At 40.3% G+C, this 14,094-nt stretch overlaps 1 long non-coding RNA gene across 1 annotated transcript; it reads left to right on the top strand.

The window, feature by feature from the left end:
• The first annotated feature begins 211 nt into the window (after positions 1-211).
• LOC134346886 (uncharacterized) lies at positions 212-13,953 on the top strand. The gene is made up of 3 exons (XR_010018050.1): positions 212-345; positions 12,518-12,675; positions 13,593-13,953. It is a non-coding gene; the product is annotated as an uncharacterized LOC134346886 (long non-coding RNA).
• The last annotated feature ends 141 nt before the right edge of the window (positions 13,954-14,094 follow it).

Here is a 14,094-nt window from a genome sequence, read left to right on the forward strand (position 1 = left end):
GTAATTTAGGTTTCTGGCTCTAGTTGTATGTTTACATGAATGGATTGGTGCCAAGATCTGATCTGAAGTCCTTGAAAAGACTTCTGTAAAAATCACTATGCCAGAATAGTGCAGTTTCCATAGCAATGAGAGTTGCAGCCAATTTGCAGAGCAATATTCTGACATTAAAGCAGCATTAACTCTGCAGCTCTTATCAAACTGTGATTGTTCACTCCCACCTCACACAGAGCTTGTGACCAGCGTGAATGTGAACAATGGATAAAGGAAAGGAAAAGATGACCCTCAGTGGAACAATTTCAAGACGTAACTAAGATTGTGAATGCCTACAAGAAAATGAACCTCAAGGTAGTATACACGACATATATGTACTTTGATAATAAATTTACTTTGAACTTTGTTTATCATGTTACTCAGAGGCCATCGTGATTTATCTCATGAGTGGTGGATGTGGCTCACTGATAGGTGGAAAGAAGGCTTTTGCACAGTCATATTGCAGATTATAAATATATCTAATATTCCCAGCTAAAATATATATGTATAACTGGATTTAGATTGGTAAGAAGAATTTAAATCCTACTTTTGTATTGGATGACTGAGAAGTGACTTGGATCTGCTCCTTTTTGCCTCCTGGACCACCAGGTCGACAGTAGATGCCATCTCATGGGCTCATCACCCAACCCTGGAACATGCGGATGGCAAAGATTCATACATCAGGATGCTCCTTATTGACTACAGCTCTGCAGTTAGTACTATCATCCCCTCAAAACTAAGCTTCTAGACTTTGGCCTCAATACCTCCTTGTGCAAATAGATCTTTGATTTTCTCACTTGCAGATGCCAGTCAGTTTGGATCAGCAATAACATCTCTTTCACAACCTCCTTCGGCACGGGTGCACGATAAGACTGTGTACTTTGCCCCCTGTTCTACTCACTTTACACTTATGACTGTGAGGCTAAGCTCAGCTCCAATGCCATATTCCAGTTTGCTAATGACACCACTGTCGTTGGCTGAATCAAATGTGGTGATGAATCAGCATATAGGCAGGAGATTGAAAATCTGCTGAGTGGAGCCACAACAACAACCTCTTTCTCAATGTCGGCAAGACCAAGGAGCTGATTGTTGTCTTTAGAAGAAGGAACCAGAGGTCTATGAGGATCTGAGGTGGAGAGGGTCAGCAGCTTTAAATTCCTCAGTGCTATCATTTCAGAAGACCTGTTCTGAGCCTAACACAAAAGTGCAATTATGAAGAAGGCACAACAGGGCCTCTACTTCCGTCAGAGTTTGCAAAGATTCGGGATGTCATCTAAAACATTAACAAGCTTCTATAGATATGTGGTGAAGAGTATATTGACTGGTTGCATCACAGCTTGGTATGGACACAACAATGCCTTTGAATGGAAAATCCGACAAAAAGTACTGGATATGGCCCAGTCCATCAAGGGTAAAGCCCTCCCTACTACTGAGACCATCTACATAATGTGTTATTGCAGGAAATCAGCATCCATTATCAACAACCCCTACCACTCAAGTCATGCTCCCTTTTTGCTCCTGCCTTTTGGGAGAAGATACAGGAGCCTCAGGACTCACACCAACAGGTTCAGGAACAGTTGTTACCCCTCAGTCATCAGGTTCTTGAACCAAAGGGGGTAACATCACTCAACTTCACTTGCTGCATCACTGGTTGAATGCCCAAGTTGGTGCTGTCTTACATTGATGTTATTGTGGTTGTTATTCTATTATGTATAGAATAATAGAAGAAAATGAATCCCAGTGTTGTATATAGTGACATATAGGATATTTGATAATAAATTTACTTTGTACTTTGAACTTTGCTGAGATGCATAGATTAGTGACAAATCATTGTGTTTGCTGATGACATGCTCAACTATTCCATGAAGAAAGCAGCTGAAGAAAAATGTGATTTGTTTGACCGAATTTTGATAGGTGCACCCCTGAATAAGCAGCTGGAAACTTATTGAGACTCTGAGGTGACGAAAGAAAATGGAGAATTTTCTTGACATGAACACATCAGGAATTGATTTAACTCATTGGATAAAATAGAACACTTCCGTATATTCTAAAAGATAGCAGAGGTTTTATATAGACGTTAACAATTACAAACCACATAATTGATGGAAAATTTTTACTTTCCTGATTCCATGTGGTTCTTATGAATTAATTGTACTGTATAATCGGCGGGGAATCAAAATATCGGCTACACCCTCCAATCCAACTCCATATGGATATGAATAATGCATGAATGATGCATCCTCGGTGAATAATTCAAGATTAAAAATAACTTTACAATAGTTGCATAACTTCTGAAATTGTCAAGGCAATTAACTGTTCAAAATTCTCCAAATGCTGTTCACGTATGTACTTATTATCTATTCTCTCCAGAGTTTTGTGAATTGCATTGCATTTTACTCCTTGCTCCAATGATCACTATTTTCTGTGAAGTCTTTTATGGCTGAATTTTCTCGCTATTTGGCAATAAGGAAGGGCAGCATTTTTGTCCTATTACCCAAGAGAAATTCTGCAGTTGCCTTAGAATTATAAATGAAGTGTCCAGCAATGTTGTTTTATATGATTGCAAACTTGTCATAGGATGAGTAGAGTTAGAGTGATATTTAGCGAGGAATTATTTTACTTTCATTCTCATTGCTAGATGTGTTCTGTTTTGCTGAGTTTTGTGTTGTTCTGCTGAGCATTGTGGGTATGCTATGTTGGTGCCAGACTGTGTGGTGACACTTGCAGGCTGCCCCTGGCACATCCTTATGACATGCTAGTTGCTATTGCAAACGACACATTTTGCTCTGCTTCAATGTACAAGTGATAAATTAATTAATCTAAATCTGTACATCTTCTCTGAGACAGCATAACTCAGATAAAAGAAAGGGTCTTCCAGGCATCTGCTCCCTCAGTACTGTTCAAATTGATGTGCTCAAGTCTCTTGCGCAGGACAGGAACTTAAAATCTGCTGACTTGCGGGTGAAAGTACCTCCCACTGAAATAGGAAGGCTAAACATATAGCTGACAATCGCTTAATGTCAGATGTTGCTGAAACAGTTCTTCTGTCTATATTTCCCATTCTTGATACAGTTAACCCACTTTACCAGCCTGAATAAGAGAAGGAATCCTGTGACTGAAGAAAGACTCTCAGCCTTTAAAACATCCCTGAAAAGTTTTGACAACTGTTTATGCCCCACCTTAATTACTTACATTTAAAAAGTTTAAAAATAGTTAATCGAAATGCCTAAAACTAGAGAGAAAAAAATCAAAAATATGAACCTGAACTCAAATAATTAAGAAAAAGGATGATGCCTTCTTCTTTGCCTCCAACACCTTGGTCCTATAATCCCATTGGATTCAATGAAGTCTTGGATCCTGCATCATTCAACCTGACACAGAGTCCAAGAGGTAAAAATTCTACTGCAGCAGTCAGAGCTCTAAGTTTACCATCAGTAAGTCTAGGAGTTTTGCATGAAGTCCTTCACTTACTGTTATTTAAATATCAAAATGCTGGTGCATCCAACAAGACCCAGCCAATATTTCAAACAGGTTAATGTGTCCTTTCAAATGGAGGCATACATGAGATGCTGAAGAATATGGTAAACATTCAGATGCAATACACTTGTGATAAAAATTCAAAGGATTCAAATTATTTATTGTCAAAGAATGTGTAAATTATACAACTTTGAGACTCGTCTGCTTACAGGCAGCCATAAAGCAAGAAACCCGAGAAAACTCTATTTAAAAAAAAGACCAACACCCAAAGCACAGAGAAAGGAAAAAACCCACAAAGAATGCAAACAATAAAAGTAAGCAACAGCACTTTGAACCAGATTGAGTCCATGGACCTGGAGTCTGGAGCAGCCGGAGTGGGGCCATAGTCTCAGTATGGTTTTCATTTTATGATGTTTTAATGTATTTCAACAGAGTGAATAGATACAGAGATAGCTTATCTCGTCAAAATGAAATCTGAATTTATTTAGATGGATGGATGGCAGTATTAGCAATTCATGAGAACCACATTTTTAGTTTATCCAATTGTTGTTCACGAGGCTGGTCATCTCTTTCTGCTGATAGGATCAACCATTTCAATTATGGTTGGAATAATGAGTAGATAAATGCTGATTTTTATTTAAGGACAACTGATTGAAAATATTGTGAGGAATATTTTTAATTTAATTCAGTGCAAATAAATACCAAATAATAAGTTGTCCTTCTTCATAAATTAACTTGATTCAGCCATTTCCCCAAGGATGATTCCGTTTTTTTTATATACTGTGTACAGTGTAAATAAAGAAATGGTTGCAAATAGTGCTAAGCAGTAGTGAAGAAGGTGAATGCAATGTTGGCATTCAATTCTAGAGGAATAGAGTATAGGAGCAGGGATGTGATGTTGAGGCTCTATAAGGCGCTGGTGAGACCTCACTTGGAGTACTGTGGGCAGTTTTGGTCTCCTTATTTAAGAAAGGATGTGCTGACGTTGGAGAAGGTACAGAGAAGATTCACTAGAATGATTCCGGGAATGAGAGGGTTAACATATGAGGAACGTTTGTCTGCTCTTGGACTGTATTCCTTGGAATTTAGAAGAATGAGGGGAGACCTCATAGAAACATATCGAATGTTAAAAGGCATGGACAGAGTGGATGTGGCAAAGTTGTTTCTCATGATGGGGGAGTCTAGTACAAGAGGGCATGACTTAAGGATTGAAGGGCGCCCATTCAGAACAGAAATGCGAAGAAATTTTTTTAGTCAGAGGGTGGTGAATCTATGGAATTTGTTGCCACGGGCAGCAGTGGAGGTCAAGTCATTGGGTATATTTAAGGCAGAGATTGATAGGTATCTGAGTAGCCAGGGCATCAAAGGTTATGGTGAGAAGGCAGAGGAGTGGGACTAAATAGGAGAATGGATCAGCTCATGATAAAATGGCGGAGCAGACTCAATGGACCGAATGGCCTACTTCTGCTCCTTTGTCTTATGGTCTAATTTTTGCTCTGTTAGATGCCCTCCCTTTGGCTTTTATGTTTGCTTTGACCTCTCTTGTTAGCCACGATTGTGTCATCTTTCCTTTAGAATACCTCTTCCTCTTTGGGATGTATATATCCTGTGCATTCCAAATTGCTTCCAGAAATTCCAGCCATTGCTACTCTGCCGTCATCCTTGTCAGTGTTCTATTCCAGTCGATTCCGGACAGCTCCTCCCACGTGCCTCTGTAATTCCCGTTACTCCACTGTAGTACTGACACACCTGACTTTTGCTTCTCCTTCTCAAACTTCAGGGTGAATTTGATCATATTATGATCACTTTCCCCTAAGGGTTCTTTTATCTTAAGTTTTCTAATCAATTCCAGTTCATTGTACAACACCCATTCCAGAATAGCTGGTCCCCTAGTGGGCTCAACCACGAACTGCTGTAACAAACCATCTCATAGGCACTTTAGAGATTCCCCCTTCTGGAATCCAGCACCAATCTGATTTTCCCAATCTACCTGAACATTGAAATCCCCCATGACTATTGTAACATTGCCCTTTTGGCATGCACTTTCATCTCCCATTGGAATTGCAGGCCATATCTAATGCAATAAAAAGAGCTTTGACCAGTGCCCAGTCCGGACATTGGAGGTTTTGAGAGGAGGGGACTTCAATCAGGTCCACTCCCAAGGCAGCATTGAGTTGCTACGGTGAAAAAGAGCTTTGACCAGCGACCAGTCAGTGTTTGGGGTTGATTAGCAAGAGCAAATTAAATGAAGGCGGGGGAAGCACACCGGCAGTTGTCTGAATAGATAGAGTCAGAGTGCAGATCTTGAAGTTTTAGCTCTTCGAGGCTTCCATGAAGAGAGGCTTCCATCAGAGAAATCAAAGAAAAGAAAAGCTCTATGTTAAGTTTTTTTTCCCCATCCCTTCTTTCTATCTGCTCAGCTTAGACAGTAGAGGTGCCAGGTAGGACGTTCCTCTTTCAGGATGTGGGAAGACAGGGAGACCTCCAGTGTCCCTGATGACTACACCTGTGAGAAGTGCATCCAGCTGCAGCTTCTGACACTCCGCACCAAGGAGTTGCAGCTGGAACTGTATCTACTCTGGGTCATTCAGATCACAAGTGCAGTGCTTTCTTGCATTGAAGTGAGGCTTAGCTGTCCTCACTGATGAGTCTCTGGTGCTATCCATACTGCAATGCAACCCTGCTTTTGGATACCAGCTTGAAACTGATTCAGGATCCATAGACACCAAAGGGTGCAGACTTTAATCCCAAGGATTAGGATCCTAATTTTATCGGCATTGTTTAAACATAGGGCAAAGTAGAAACAATTGAGGTTTGGAGTATCACGTAGTGGTTGGACACAGCTTGTGGCACAAATGGAAACGGTAAGTGGACCTGACAGACCAGAAAGCCTTTCTTCAATCAACTAATTCAATTGTATCCATCTGAGCAGATGGATATTGTGCGGTGCGAATATACAATAAGAACTGATAACATGTTTGTACTCTATTGTATGTGAGTGAATTGACCCAGTAAATCAGTTAAGCTTGAACGTTATCTAGGCAAAAGTCCAAAATCATTGCCAGCTCTTGCCTCAAGGTTGCATATAAGTCACACACAATGTATTTGTTCTTCAGAAACCAGAGTGCAGATTTCATTCTCTGGTAAGTGTTACTGAGATTCATAGAGATAATGGCTTTGGGGAGGTGCAGGAATTGAAAACTGTGGGAAATTTTACTCTTAGATTTTATTTGCATGTACCGTCTTTCATTTGACCTGGTTTGAAGAGTCAGCCAGATGTTGCTTGAGGGGAAAGTCACTCTGAGTAGCAGGAAACTATTACCATCACCTTCTGGAACATTTGTAACAGTCAGACCGTGATTAAGAGGAATACCTGGAGAGAATTGTGATCTGGGGTTAAGAAAGGACATTCTGCCAGAGGAGGGAAAAGGTTTTTTTCTGGGGTCTCGAGGAGCATTCTACATTGCTTTCAAAGTCTAACTGATGTTGCAGGATAAAGCAGAGAGAGTAGCAGGCTCAGGTATAGTTATGCAAATGTCTTACCAACCAGAGATCGAGACTCAGTATCCAGAGACATGGGATCAAATTCTACCATGGTAGTTGGTGGTATTTCAATTTAATTAATCAAATAAATCTAAAGTATAAAAAAGATGTTCATATTAACCATAAAACTACTAGATTGTTGAAGAAATACACCTCATTTATTAATATTCTAAAAGAAATGATATCTATTACCCATGTGATTGTGTCTTAAGTCCCTCTGCAGTTCAGTAGCCCTTAGAGGAGGACTGCGTCTGACGTGTTCGGACCAGGGAATTGCTCTGGAAGTAAAATGGAGCTTTAAATTAAGTAAGTAAATGATGGGTCCTAGTGGAACAGAATGTGGAATCCTAAAGAGCAAAGGCAAAGAAGTGGTGCTGGAAAAAGACTGGGGCCTGGATAACCCAACTGTTTCAGGCAAATACAGAGTTTCAAATCAAAAGAGTACATTGATGCACAGTGCTCTGGTAAGAAAAAAAAATGATAATAGGGCAAATAGGACCAAAAAAAAAATGCCTATGAACATTGAAAAGGTGCAGAATATCCAAGGATGAATAGAAGGGAAAGGTGCCCTTAGTAAAAGATGAAATCAGATCAAAAGTTGGAAAGAATATTCATTTAGAAAGTCATGATCTGGATTTAGTCTGGATCGAGGTAAGAAGCCCAATGGAGCAGAACAGACTTGTGGTTGTCTTATCATCACTCAGTGGCCACTTTACTAGGTATACCTGCTTGTTGATGTGTCAACACATTCAGATATGGTCTTACTCTGGGGAGCATTTATTGCTTATCTTTTCCTTTAAGTTCTGCAGCAGTTCTCATTAAAGTCATTGAGAGAGAGAGAGGGAGAGAGACTGAAGCACGTCAACACTTCACTGACTTTAATGAGAACTGCTGTAGAACTTAAAGGAAAAGATAAGCAATAAATGCTAGGCCAACAGGGCCATTAATTAAAGCTCTCAAGCAGAAAGTTAATGCCAACACTGTGGCTGGAAACAATAACTAATACGAAATGAATACCACTCCTTGCCAGCACCAGTCTTAACAATAGTCTGCTTTCCTAGACAAGGGTGAGGTTAAGCAGAAAGTGTAAAGGTTGCTGTGCTTTTGGTCAAGTCTGCACAACACTAGACTGAAAAGAAGGGAGTTAAATACCACCATGATGGAACACTAATTAGCTGGAACGTGCGTACTGATGAGCGCGATTGTTGAGCCTATTGCTCAGCCTGTCTGCGCGGATGTGTAGACCTTGCAGCAGAGTCCACGTTTGTGACATGAGGCAAATATCCTTAGAACTCTTTAGAAGTTTATGAAGTTTTGAAATGGCATGTAATACTTTGACAAACTTCTAGAGATGTGTGGTGGAGAGTATATTGACTGGTTGCATCACAGTATGGTACGGAAACACCAATGCCAGTGCCCTTCAATGGAAAATTCTATAAAAAGTAGTGGATATGGACCAGTCCATCACATGGCAAGACCTACCCACCACTGAGCACATCTGTATGGAGCGTTGCAGCAGGAAAGCAGCCATCATCATCAGGGACTCCTTCCACCCAGGACACACTCTCTTCTTGCTGCTGCCATCAGGAAGAAGGTACAGGCGTCTCAGGACTCACACAAACAGGTTCAGGAACAGTTATTACCCCTCAAACAACAGGTACTTAAACCATTATTCAACTTCACTTGCCCTATTATTGAAATGTTCCCACAACCTATGGACTCATTTTCAAGGACTCTTCATCTCATGTTCTCGATATTTACTGTTTATTTATTTATTATTATTTTTTCTTTTGTATTTTTACAGTTTGTTGTCTTTTGCACATTGGTTGTTTGTCCATCCTGTTAGGTGTGATCTTTCATTGATTTACTGAGTATGCCTGCAAGGAAATGAATCTCAGGGCTGTATATGGTAAGATAAGTCTTCTTTGTTAATAAATTTACTTTGACTTTGAATTTTGATATCTAATCAGCTAATTATGTGGCAGCAACTCAATGCATAAAAGCATGCAGATATTGTCAAGAGGTTCAGTTTTTGTTAAGATCAAACATCAGAATGGGGAAGAATTGACATCTAAGTCACTTTAACAGTGGAATGATTGTTAAGACCAGACAGGGTTGTTTGAGTATCTCAGAAACAGCTGGTCTCCAGGGATGAAATCACATCTGAAGAAACAAAAGATGTTGAGACAAGATCCTTCAATGAACAGTTTCTGTTGCAATGTGCGGCGACTGGAAATGGAGGAAGCGGACCCAAGTGCAGGACACAGGCACGGAGACTTGACATGGGGATGGACTTGGACCTGACCTGGACACGAAGCCTTGACTGGGACTCGGAGCCTTCAAAGCAAAGCGACAACAGACCACTCGCATCCAAGCTCGGAGCAGCGGCAAAACTCAGCTGGACACGAGATGACAAAAACAAACAATAACAGACAATAGGAATCTTGACACGGAGAAGCTCATGAAGATGGTCCCTTATTCTTGGCGGCTCGGAACATTCATCACTGCCCCGGCTATGGTGGCGGACCAGCCTCGAGTAGCTGTAAGCCGGGGTTTTTATCCTGCCGGTTTGGATGAAGATCAGATGTCCTGATCAAGGAGCCCGGTGGAACACGGGGAAAAGGAAATTCACTGAAATGAGTAGTTAACGGACCGGACCATGACAGTTTCAAGAGACATTTATTATTACCAAAGTAAATTTATTATCATAGTACGTACATATCACCATATAGCACCCTGAGATTATTTTCTAGTGGGCATTCATAACAGAACAAAGAAATGCAGAAAGTTCAATGCAAAACTACACCCAGAGACTGACAACCAACCAATGTGCAAAAGAAGACAACTGTGCAAATCAGTCAATAAATAGATAAATAAATAGCCAGATCAACAGACACTTAAATAAATACATATATAAATAAATAATACTGAGAACATGAGCTGTAGAGTCCTAGAAAGTGAGTCTATAGTTTGTAGAATAAGTTCAGTGTTGACATGAGTGAAGCTATCCATACTGGTTCATGAATCTGATGGTTGAAGGGTAATACCACATGGGAGTTTAGAAAGCAAATTCAGCTACCTGGCTATTTTTGGGTTAGGATAGGCAAATATTGGTGAGCTGCCATCTGCTAGCAAGTTTGCCTAGCATACTGCATATTGGATTTGATTAAAGAAAAACTAGCAAAGAAATACAAAAATTAATGATCAAAAAATGGAAAACACAACATAGATCTTCTAACTATGTATTTTTAAATGTGTTAATATGTCAAGTTAAATGAAACTTAACCACACCAAATGCCAAATTAATGCAGATTAATGCATTTGTTAAGACACTGTCAGCAGATTCCTGGTTAGGGGAAGACTTGCCTCAAAATTCCCCCTGGAAAATGAGCTCCATCTCTTTTTTTTTAAATAACAATGTCACTTAAACATGGGTGGTGGAGTGGGGATACATCTCTACCAGAGGAGGTGTAAGGTGCTCCTTCCCTCCGCTAGCCTGAAGATCACCCATGGGTAAGTGTAGCACCTGCGTAGCCCCATTCAGGGTCACATGAAGCCGTGGAAGCAGGGGGTGGATGGTCATATGAGCAGCTGTTGCATATCACAAGTCCCTGGTTATGCAAACATTGACACCAGGCAGACGATCGCTGAAAAGTATTGATATTGGCTGGCTCACCCGTCTTGTAGAGGCACTGGCCAGAAGGAGGCACAGGCAAACCACTTCTGTAGAAAACGTTACCAAGAACAAGGGTGTTGCCTGGATTGGGGAGCATGCCTTATGAGAACAGGTTGAGTGAACTCGGCCTTTTCTCCTTGGAGTGATGGAGGATAAGAGGTGACCTGATAGAGGTGTTCAAGATAATGAGAGGCATTAATTGTGTGGATAGTCAGAGGCTTTTCTCCAGGGCTGAAATGGCTAGCATGAGAGGGCACAGTTTTAAGGTGCTTGGAAGTAGGCACAGAGGAGATGTCAGGGGTAAGTTTTTTAATGCGGAGAGTGGTAAGTGCGTGGAATGGGCTGCCGGCGACGGCGATGGAGGCAGAAATGATAGGGTCTTTTAAGAGACTCCTGGATAGCTACATGGAGCTTAGAAGAATAGAGGGCTATGGGTAAAGCCTATGTAGTTCTAAAGTAGGGACATGTTCGGCACAGTTTTGTGGGCCGAAGGGCCTGTATTGTGCTGTAGATTTTCTGTTTCTATGTTTCTAACAATCATGGTCAAGACCATAATTGCCCATGTCATACAACATGGCACTTAATGACGATGATGAAGAAGTCATTTAAACATTTAATATGATACTTGGAATAAGCATTAACAATGAAAGAAATTTATGAAACTCATTCACTCCATTTAATTTATATTGCATGTTAACTTTCAAAAATAAAAATAGAAACAAGAATTTTCAAGTTGCCAGTATCAGAATGTGTATTTCTACCCTTCAAATTTCCATTGATGACAAGGAGGGATAGTTTTTATCGTTGAAACTCATTGGAATATATTTCAATTACTGTGTCAAAATAAACTGATGGATGCATGTGCTAATCTTTTATCTGAGAGGATAAAATGCATATAGTGCAGTTTTGAAGCCAGAGAAAGCATTGTTCTGTTCCTGCAATAGCTTCGACAATAGAACTGTGCACTTTAGATGGGACTGGGATTCCACATTATTGTTTTGAAGGATCTGAATTCATCTTAATATCTTGCTAATCTGTTTTATTTCAATTTAAAGCAAATCTGTTTGAAATTCAAATGCTGCATATTGCTCGAAGTTAGTGGAGAAATATAGATTTTTGCTTACCAGCTGAAATAACACAGTTGTTGAGGCAAATTGGACTCTGACTAACACTGTCCAATGCTGATTATTTTTGGTTTCTGTAATCCTCCCCTCCAGTCCCCATGGTTATGACGTCTGTACATGGCTTACATAAAACTGCTGCACACGTACATGAGGTATGTGCTTGCGCGTAAACCAATAAATTACCAGGGAAGAAAGGTGACAACTGAATAAAAATTACAAGAGCAGATGGTTTCCTGGAAGGATGCTGTAGTCAGTCTGTGTGGGAGTTGCAAAGGGGAATGTGTTAAGTACAGAGTGAGATTTGCTCACCAGCCGACTGCTGTACTGTATATATTAGTGTACATTTTAAACTGCCAGAAAGCTAACTCAATGTGTCTAGTTTTGCTAGGAAATGTAATATTGTAGATATATATAGTGGAGTAAGAATACTAGATCTTGTTTGAATTTGGTATTAATTTCTTCTGTATGATATTTGGCAGAAAAATAACTAATCTATTGAACATGAAAGCTGCTTAATGGCCATCACATTATGTTTGTATTGATTACAATAGTAATTTTGGTCAATAGAAATTACTTAGAAACAAGGAAGGATAGTGGCTTTCCATGATTCATAAGAGCTGCTTATCTCAAGAAGGTAATGAAGAATTGTTATTTCCTGTTTTTTCAGGTCTCAACAAGACTAGTTCATGGGCTACTTAAATAAGAATAGAGATGCACAAATGAGATGGCCACCAGCAGAACGTCAAACCAGTTTAAGTTCCTTTCAGATCAAGCTACTGTTGTGATCCTGAAGCACCTTCAATTATTCCAAAAGACTGAAGTAGGGTAAATACTGAAAGGTTTTTATTCGCGGTAAAATATGACTTCCTGCATGCTGCGTGTCTGCCCCTGGACTAAGGGGGAAGAGCAGGGCGAAATCACCTTTATTCAGGGGTCTGCGGGAGGAGCCACAGGGGCAGTCAGCAGAGGGGCGTGTCCAGACAGTTAACCCAGTTACAACATATATATGGTTTACCACAGATAAACATCAGGGGACGTGTTGGGCCATTGATCACATGATCACCAGGTAAAAATCAAGGGCTTGAACCTGCATGCTGTCATGTCTTGCAATGTCAGGTCATACCACAGGGTAATCTGAAGCCATGTAAATGATGCAATTTGAATTGCATCTTGTAAAGTTTAGGGTATAATGTTATTAAAATATTTGAAGTCAAGTTATACATTAATGAATGGAAGTATAGCTGGAATGGCTGAGAGAAACTGTTAAACTATTAACTACATAATGCAAGAGATGTAATAGTCAAGATAGTCAAATTCTTTACTTAAAAGTTTCAAGAGACATTTTTATTATCAAAGTACTTATTTGCCACTATATACAACCCTGAGATTATTCTCTCATGGGCATTCACAGTAGAACTCAAGAAGTACAATAGAATCAATGAAAAACGATGCACGAAGACAGAAAACCAACTAATGTGAACAAGGAGGCAAACTGTGCAAGTACAGAAACAAAACAAGTAATAGTAATAAATAAACAGCAAACAAATAATAATAACAAATAAATAACACTGAAAATTTGAATTGTAGAGTCTTTGAAAGCGAGTTTATAGCTTGTGAAATCAGATCAGTGTTGAGTGAAGTTAATCACCCTGGTTCAGGAGCCTAATGGTTGGAGCACAATAACTGTTCCTAAACCTGGTGGTGAGAGTCCTAATGCTCCTTCACCTTCTTTCCAATGGCAGAAGCGAGAAGAGAGCGCAGCCTGGATGGTGGGTGCCATTGATGATGGAAGGATGGCCTGGATGGTTTATTGTGGCATAAAAGCATATTCTTTGCTAATTGCAACTCCCGATCTCAGGCACTGTTCACTGTAGGTAAACCATTTTCTTGGCCATGAGCCTCTGATCTGAACTTTGGTGAAAGTGTCACAACATCCCACAGACCATGATTCTTGTAGAAAATCCACCCTTCTGGTCCCAAACATTGATGAAGCCTCGATTTCTCTTGATGAAGATTCCACCTAAAACCTCCTAGTGGTGTTGTTCAGTTCTGATGGATGAGGACTGGGGCCTGGAATTATGTCACCAGAAGCCAGTCTTCAAGAACGATAAAGTGCTTTCGAAGAGGGACACGGGGGCGGGGGGGGGGCGGGTTTCAATACTGACTGGAGCCTGGAAAGAGTTAGGACTTTGAGCATTGTTTAGGGCCTAGAAAAGTGGGCTCAGTTGGACCTATCGCCAGGTT

Source organism: Mobula hypostoma, chromosome 1 (assembly GCF_963921235.1).
Source record: "Mobula hypostoma chromosome 1, sMobHyp1.1, whole genome shotgun sequence".
NCBI classification, from domain to species: Eukaryota; Metazoa; Chordata; class Chondrichthyes; order Myliobatiformes; family Myliobatidae; genus Mobula; species Mobula hypostoma.